Genomic DNA, 9,142 nt, shown 5'->3' with positions numbered 1-9,142 from the left:
AAAGAATTAACCGAGATCTCGGGAATCCAAGCAGCTACTGAAATAAGAAGAGATGGCCTGAACAGCAGAACAGGCACTGCTCAAAACCAAACCAGAGTGGGGCGCCTGGGTGGCGCAGTCGGTTAAGCGTCCGACTTCAGCCAGGTCACGATCTCGCGGTCCGTGAGTTCGAGCCCCGCGTCAGGCTCTGGGCTGATGGCTCGGAGCCTGGAGCCTGTTTCCGATTCTGTGTCTCCCTCTCTCTCTGCCCCTCCCCCGTTCATGCTCTGTCTCTCTCTGTCCCAAAAATAAATAAAAAATGTTGAAAAAAAAATTTAAAAAAAAAAAAAAAAAACCAAACCAGAGAGATGGGATATCAAGCTAAGGAATTCTTCCAGAAGGCAACACAAAGCATACAAAGACAAAAGCTATGGTTGGCAGGTAAAGAATTACGAAAATCAGATCTAACAGTTCCAGCAGACGTCCCATTGGTTTGGTTGCCATCTTCCCTTCTTTTCAGCCGAAAGTAAAGGACTTTAGCGGTTGGGCTTTCTCGCAGTTATTGTTAGCTTCGGGCTCCTAGTCTCAAATGCTGGTTTGGGCTCCGATTTTCCCCCGGGATTCCCCTACCAGCACCTGTAACTTCCTCAGGCTCCCCAGGCAGCCCAGGACTAGCAGCAGCTTCAATGCCACCCAGTCGCCAGCACTGTGCCTCCCCAACCAACACTTAGGCACACGCAGCCCATCGAGCGCCGGTTCGAGACGACGCTCCCGGACTTGAGTGACTCCAGGTGTCCCGTGCTTCTGGATGCCCGGTGGGGAGGCCGAGATGCTGAGCGCCGTGACTGTACCTGCCCCGCAGCCTCGACCCACCGCGCAGACCCCGCCCCTTCGCCCCGGCCACGCCCCCTCCGAGCGCGGGGCCTTGTGGGAGTTGTGGTCTCGCGCGACCGCGAGGGGGCCTCCCGCCGGAAGGCGGGGCAGGGGGCGGGCAGAACCCGGGAACTACAGCTGCGGAGGCCGCTCCGCCTCCCTGGGACTTCGGGCTCCACGGCGGCAAATGAGGTAGGACAACGAGGGCCTCCAAAACAAGAGGAGGTGCGCGCGGGGAGTCCTTCTCTCGGCCGGCAGCCCTCTCCCCGGGTCCCTCCTTGCGCACTGCCGTCAGCGACCCCACAGGCTCGAAATTGAGCCCCTCTCCTGCCCCGCCCCGGCGCATCCCCCGGGGCCCCAGATTTGGCCCCGACCTTCCAAAGTGGGGCTCTTCTCCTCCCAGTGTTGTTTTGTGGCCTCTTACCTCCAGGCGCTTACCAGCTGCACCCCGACGGGGCTGAGAACTTTCTCCAGGTGGTGCTGTGACAACTAGGGCTCATCATCTTTGTTTTCTCGCTCAGAGATCATTGTTCTTTGCTGGATTAATGGTTAATTGAAACCCATTGTTTCATCTATGTTGTCTGTTTAGGGGCTTGTTCAGGCTGGACAATGAATCAAGTCCATATCACTGTATCCTTGCTAGAAACAGAAACTAAGGGTGTTTTCTTCCTTTGTTTTTTTTTTTTTTAAATATACTGTCTGAAACATTTTATGAAATCAACAAATCAGGATTCCAGAAAAACAGAGTGCACCAGAATTCATTCCTGCTGACGAAATGATCCATTTAACTCTTCACTATATCCTTGAGATTGAGGCTGATAATATCTAAGTTTGTGCCTGACACGGAAGTCTACACAGACAGGGTGGCAATATTATTCAAACCCCAAACTAGGATGTTTGGACTATGATTTTTCAGCTTACAGTGAATAATTCATAGGAAGAGGCCTGCTCAGACACTACTGTGGATACACATTTAATAAACTGACTCTGGTAGAAAATAGAGAAAACAGGGGCGCCTGGGTGGCTCAGTCGGGTAAGTGTCCGACTTCGGCTCAGGTCACGACCTCACGGTTAGTGAGTTTGAGTCCCCAGTCAGGTGAGCCCCTCTTCTCTCTCTCCCTCTCTCTCTGCCCCTAGCTCACTTGCCCCCTCTATCTCTTTCAAAATAAGAAAGAAAGAAAGAAAGAAAGAAAGAAAGAAAGAAAGAAAGAAAGAAAGAAAGAAAATAGAGAAAACATAGTTTTGAACGAAAGAAAAAGAAAAGAAAGAAAATAGAGAACATAAAAATTGACAGTTCACATCACGATGTTATTTTCTTTTTAGAATCCTGTCCTTCGAATCGATAATCTTTCACTACAGATTCAGGTTACTTTTGTATCACTAAAGCACATATTCTACAAAAACAAGAAGAAGAAAAAGTTTATCATGTAAAACCAGATTATATTACAATTAAAGAAATAATGCTGAAGAGTAGATGTGCTCTTCAGAAGGAACAAGATGAAACATACATGTGTCTAGTCCTTAATTTCCAATCCCAATACCTATTGTAAAGCATTCATAATCCAAGTAATATTAATTTCTGTGATTCTAAAATTTCATCCTAAAAAGATGTCATCATGTAACCCATCATACTTAACACTTTCAACGGTACTAACAGGTTGCTGGCTGGGATTTAGGGTCCTCTTCAGTTGGGCCCCTCCTCTTCTTTCTAACCTTTTCTCCCTTAATAATCTTTAAGAAAATGTTCTCTCATTATTGTTTGCTTTCTCACTGTATGACTCTCTACACCGTCTCCTTGTCTGCTCCCACCTCTGCTCACCCCAACTCCCATCCAGTCATTCAAAGGCCAACGAGAGTTTCGGCTCTTGTTGGTTTTGTGAACTTTACAACTGGGAAGGATCTCTTTCTCTCGTATTTCTGTCTCTACTGAACGTGATAGCACTTACTCTCTGTATCAGTCATTTGACGATCTATTATCCAGCTCTAGACACTTCTATCTCACTACATATGTCTTATCAAGAATAAGTAAATTTTTTGAGGTAAGGGATATACCTTTTTAGGGAAGTGATACTTCAATTTTGAAATTATCATTCACATTATAGACAAAAAGATTTGCTAATTAATTAGTTGGGGCATAAAAGGTTCTAATTTAAATTACTGTATTTTTAGAGAAGGCCAACATTTTCTAACCACTGACCCCATAGTGTATGGCCTTCCATCATTAATGAAGGTTTTGATAACAAGAAACATCACTAGTAACTTTTGATTATGGGAAATAAGCTGAATTACACTTGGGAGACCACAACGAGTGCCCTGGGTAGTCCAAAGGGGCCTGAGGGCTCATGGGGAAAAGCAACACCCCAAAGAGGAGCTGGAAGCTATGGGAACAATGGAGAAGGCCTGGAATGCGTTTTGCAGAAAGCTGTCTCCTGCTGGGTGTGAGCTGATGACTCTTCGAGCTGCTCAAGTGATGCCAAAAATCATTGTCGTGGTCCTCCATCCCTGGGAAGATTCACTGCCTTCGATGGGGAGCAACAAGGTTGTTCTGGAGGTGAAATGCCCAGTGACTGATCCTCAATGCTATGTCAAGTTTCAAAGAAAGAAGTGGTTACTGTAAGACGCCGGGTTTCACCTCTGTCCCAGCTGCTTTAGTTGTGGTTCCTACCCAAGTTTTGGATCTTCCTCCTTCACCAACTTCTTCCCTCCAACCTAATTCTCAAGAGTTCAAGGTTGTTCAGCTCCCTTGCAACACCCTGGTGCCGGCCTCAGGCAGGGGTCCCTCAGACAAAGGCAGAGCGCCTCTCAGCACCTGCTGCTCTCCTCTCCCAGTGGTTTTTCCACGAGGGGTCTTATCTCTTTTCTAGATCTTCTAGCAGGATGTGCGCACTTCCCATCTGCCCCTGTTGCCAGACCAACCCTTATCTGCAGGGTCAGACCCATCTGGCTTTTTGTCTGTTCTCCTCTCCGTGGATAGTTTGTCATAAACATTGTGGCCTGCTTCTGTCAGGACTTTACCCCTGAGCTATCAAAACCCATTCCTTGTGCCAGGGAAGCCTATGAAACATTTCTGATGAGTGAACCAGGAACCCAAAATAGATTACATTGACCCTGAATGTTCTGTCCCAAATGAAAAATATTTAATTTTCTGAGGAGCCCAAAGATCTCTGAGAAGTGAAATTTCAGACTCTGCCTCCTAGTGGCATACATGAACATTCACCCCGATTCTGTGTTTGTCAATTTCCCTACTCTTTCGGTTAGTAGTTCTCTACCCCAGAAAGCCCACTCTCCACCCTTTCCTCTCCGAAAGGCCATTGCTCGCAGAATCTGTACATGGCACATGGCCCCTGATGGCACTGGCTGCCCTCTGCACCTTGCATGTAACTGCTGTGGAATGTCAGGAAGGGAAGGATACCTGGCAGGTCTCTTGTTCTAAGAGTTAAGGTAGTTTGGGGCACATACTAAACAATAATCGGTGTCTTGGTTTTTCCAGATGTTCACCCTTTCTAAATTATTCTATGACTATAATTTGTTGGTTCCAAGATTTGTCTCCCCACCCCCCAATTTTAATACCCCTTAAGGCCGCATGCATCTTGTACTTCACAATGTCATAGTTCAACTGACAGTGTTTCCCTTTCCTAGCAGTACGTAAAACATAGCGCATCTTACCATTGATAAGAGCTAAGATTCAATTAAATACTCTATTACGATTATGATTCTGCACTCCCACAGTGTAGTATCTCAATTCGTCAATGTAGCATACAAACCATCTCACCCCTAAGTTCATGCTCTGGGCTTAGCGGCAGTCACCAACCTCCCCCTCCAACCCATCCCCCTCCCACCAGATGCTGTGACCCGTTGTCCAGAACTTGCGGTCGTTTCGCAGATGCACTGTGCTGCCTCCTGGCACATTCGTACTCCTTCTTTCGGGTGGCATTCACGCATCACCTCCCCTGAAAATCTGTTGCTAACTTAGTGGCTCCCACCCAGCTCCATCCCTTGGCAGCCTTTTAACTCCCTCTGTTAAAGAGCTTGTCACACTGCACTGTGGACATGCCGGTCTTCCCCTGAGAAGAGGAAGGAGCAGTGAGGGCCCTGAGCATTTTCAGCTCCAGTCGGAGCCCCATGCCTGGCTCTCAGGAAATGCTGGGTGCTGGTGACAAAGGGTGGTTATGCTCTGGCTTCAGTGGGCCCTTTGCCCACCACAGGTGGTTCATTCAGTTGACTTAGCACAGGGTCTGGGTCAATAAACAGTCGGTGTTATTACTGCTGTTGTTCTAGGGTTTTTTCCCTCAAAATTTCCCAGGTCTTTCCCCAAAATTTCCACACCCAGAGTGGAGCCTGATGCAGTGCTCTTTCCCACAAACCATGAGATCATGACCTGAGCTGAAATCAAGAGTTGGACCCTCAACTGACTGAGCCACCCAGGTGCCCTACATTACTTTAATTCAGGCCTCAACCACTTCTTGATCAGATCAGGTGAAAACATTTTCCTTGCTGCACCCTCTATATATTCTATTCCTAGTAATTTATAATTTACATGATCTTACTGTATCAAATAGTTCCATCTTCTAAAAATCTAATTTTGATCTTGTCATTCGCCCTTCTTAGAACCATGTTATACCTTTAGTAGCAAACTTGAAATCTTGGCCATTGGTTTTTATTTTGATTTAGGTTTGGGGTTTTTTTTTGGGGGGGTGGGCAGGGGCATGGTAACTTTAAAAATCCCTCCAGCCCTTGGCTCTGTCTACCTGACTGCTTTCATCTGTTTCTGCAATAAAATTGTTCTGCTAGCAAAAACTATCATTGTTGTCAGTGGCTCCCCCTACTGAACATTTCATTAGTAGAATTTTGTTTTCTTTTTGCTATGTTAAATTTGTAACAGCAAGGAGACGTTTCAGTAGAGATGTTTCACAGATAACTTTCTCTAACTGTGGGAATTTTACAAGATTTTTTCAAGACACTGATAATTATAACTTTACGTAACTCATTGTTACTGTACTCTTAACTGGCCAAACATTTGTTGGCACACAAGAAAGAGTAACATGGTTCTACAGACATTACAGTACAGGGTCCCTTGGTCTAGAGGCCTAGATTCTAGCTCATCACTGTACAAGGCATGAGGCCTGTTAGTGATTTTATTTCCTCCTCTGCAAAATGGGCCCCCAGGTCCTTTCCACCCAAATAAATAATGTGGTAATTCTCTGAGTGAGTTACACTTTTTGTTTAAATAGTCAACTGTCTTTTAAAAGGACGTCAATCATTTTTTTAAATCCCATATATTAACTCCCATCCTGAAAATTTGTCATTTTGATCCTCTCTGCTGAATAAAATATTCTAAAACTTCAGGGGTGTCTCGGTGGCTCAGTCCATTAAGCATCCGACTTTGGCTCAGGTCATGATCGCATAGTTTGTGAGTTCAAGCCCCGTGTCCATCTCTGTACTGAAAGCTCAGAGCCTGGAATGTGCTTTGGCTTCTGTGTCTCCCTCTGTCTCTCTCCCCTTCCCCCACTTATGCTCACGCTCTCTCTCTCTCAAAAATAAATACACATTAAAAATATATATAGTCTAAAACTTCAATTGTTTGCAGGTGTTTGCAGTGTAAACATTCTATATGTATTTAAAAAAAAAATCAATTTACCAGCTTCATTTACTATGGCAATACCAAGAGGCCTTAGTGAAAATCTCAGAAATGTCAAAGAGTACCATTTTCTATTCATCAAATAGTTATTGAGTCTCCACTAAGTGCCAGGGTGTCAGAGAGTGAGAGCTGACAGGGATGTAGCATTTTCCCATCTTCTGCTACCATATTCATTTCTTCATTACTCAGAGGGGTCTTCTTTGTATTATCTGATCTTTTAAAAATCATAAATTTAAATTTAATTTCAGCTTTCATTCCCCTTCATTCCCCACAACGCTTATAAACCTAGAAATATTGGATAGACAGCAATTTTGTTCCATTTCTTAAGAGCTCATAGATGGCAATTTTAAATGTTATATGTTTGAGTTTTCATTACTATGTGTTTATGTTACTTCTGCTTTGAACAGATAAACAATTGTTAATGACAGTGTGAACTTCTTACAAATGTACAACCAAAAATCCCCAGGTACACATTACTCAAGCTTTTTGTCCTCATTTAAATATTATTTCTCTCTTGATATGCATTCTTGTTTTGTATGGTCTTGCATAATAAAGATCTTTTTTAAAAAATACGGACTTTAATTTTTGGAGTTTGGGGTTCACAGTAATTGAGCAGAAGGTAGGGATTTTCCATTTATTCCCATTCTCCACATTTACACAGCCTTCTCCACTACCAACATCCTGCACCACAGTGATACATCTGTCACATTCACTGACCCTACACTGATACATCATTGTCACCCAAGGTCCACAGCTTACATTAGAGTTCACTCTTGGTATTGTAAATTGTATGTGTTTTGACAAATGTGTAGTGATATGTATCTACTATTACAGTATCATACAGAATAGTGTCGCTGCCCTAAAAATCCTCTGTGCTCTGCCTATCCATCCTTCTCTTCCCTAACCACTACAAACCACTGCTCTTTTTACTGTCTCCACAGTTCTGCCCTTTCCAGAAGGTCATATGGTTGGAGTCATACAGCATCTTCTTCAGATTGACTTCTTTGACTTATTAATATGAATTTTAAGTTTCTTCCATGTCTCTTCATTGCTTGGTAGCCATTTCTTTTTATTGCTGAATAATATCCCACTGTCTAGATGGACCACAGTTCATTTATCTATTTTCTCACCAAAGGACATCTTGGTTGCTTCCAACTTTCAGCAATTATGAGTAAAGCAATTATAAACATCTGTGTGCAGATTTTTGCATGCATATAGTTTTCAACTCTTGAATAAGTACCAAGGAACACAACTGCTGGATCATATGGTAAGAGTATGTTCAGTTTTATAAGAAACTGCCTAACTGTCTTCCAAAGTGGCTGTACCGTTTTGTGTTCTCGCCAGCAACAGATGGGAGTTTCTCTTGTTCCACATCATCAACAGCATTTTATGTTGTCAGTGTTTTGGATTTTTGTCATTCTAATAGATGTATTATTGTTATGGGTGTAATTGTAATTTACAGTTCCCTCATGACACACAATGTGGAGCATCAGAGCATCTTTTCATATGCTTATTTCCATCTCTATCTTTTTCAGTGAGGTATCTGTTCAAGTCCTTTGCCAGCTTTTAAATCAGGTTGTTCATTTTCTTATGGTTGAGTTTTAATAGCTCTTTGTATATTTTGAATAATAGTCCTCTATAAGATATGTCTTTTGCAATTATTCTTCTCCCAGTAAGTGGCTTGTGTTCTTTCTCTTGACAGTGTCTTTTGCAGAGCAGAAGTTCTTAGTTTTAGTGAAGTCCAGCTTATCAATTATTTCTTTCATGGATCATGCCTTTGGTGTTGTATCTAAAAAGCCATTGCCATACCCCAGGTCCTTTTGGTTTTCTCCAGTGTTGCCACCTGTCTTAGAATTGTGCATTTACATTTAGGTATATAATCCATTTTGAGTTAATTTTGAAGGGTGTAAGATCTCTGTCTAGATTCTTTTTTTTTCTTTTTTTCTATTTTCTCTTTTTCTTTTTTTTTTCTTTTCTTTTTGGTATATGCATGTCCAGTTGTTCCAGCACCATTTGTTGAAAAGAATATTTTTGCTCCTTTGTCAAAGATCAGTTGACTATATGACTATATTCATGTGGGTCTATTGATGGGCTCTTTATTCTGTTTAATTGATGTGTTTGTCTCTTCTTTTGCCAATCCTACTGTCTTGATTACTGTAGTTTTACAGTAAGTCTTGAAGTTGATTTTTGTCAATTTGACTTCGCTGTTCTCCTTCAATATTGTGTTGGCTATACTGAGTCTTTGACCTCTCCATCTAAAATAAAGAATCAATATGGTGATATCCACAAAATAACTTTCTGGAACTTTTATTGGGATTCTGTTGCATCTATAGATCAAATTGAGAATAGCTGACATCTTGACAATATTGAGTCTTCCTATCCATGAACATGGAATATCTCTCCACTTACCTAGTTATTCTCTGATTATTTTCATTTGGGTTTTATAATTTACCTCCCATAGATGTTATACATATTTTGTTACATTTATAACTAAGTATTTCATTTTTGGAGGTGCTAATGCAAAAGGTATTGTGTTTGTAATTTCTAATTCCAATTATTCATTGCTCGTATACAGAAAAGTGATTGACTTTTGTGTTTTAACCTTGTATCCTACAACCTTGCAATGATCGCTTATTGGTTCCAGGAGTTTTT

The 9,142-nt window shown here is 42.5% G+C and overlaps 1 protein-coding gene across 2 annotated transcripts in view; it reads left to right on the top strand.

Moving 5' to 3' along the window:
* Positions 1-954: 954 nt before the first annotated feature.
* Positions 955-9,142, top strand: part of EDARADD (EDAR associated death domain) — a 115,222-nt gene continuing 107,034 nt past the window's right edge. For both annotated transcript variants that reach the window (XM_042908348.1, XM_042908347.1), the window contains exon 1: positions 955-1,044. The gene's annotated coding sequence lies outside the window, so the exon portion shown is untranslated. The remainder of the gene's footprint in view (positions 1,045-9,142) is intronic.

This window comes from Panthera leo, chromosome D2, assembly GCF_018350215.1.
Source record: "Panthera leo isolate Ple1 chromosome D2, P.leo_Ple1_pat1.1, whole genome shotgun sequence".
Lineage (NCBI taxonomy): Eukaryota > Metazoa > Chordata > Mammalia > Carnivora > Felidae > Panthera > Panthera leo.
The sequence above is the reverse complement of the archived record's forward strand: the minus strand, read 5'-3'. Positions and strand labels throughout refer to the sequence as shown.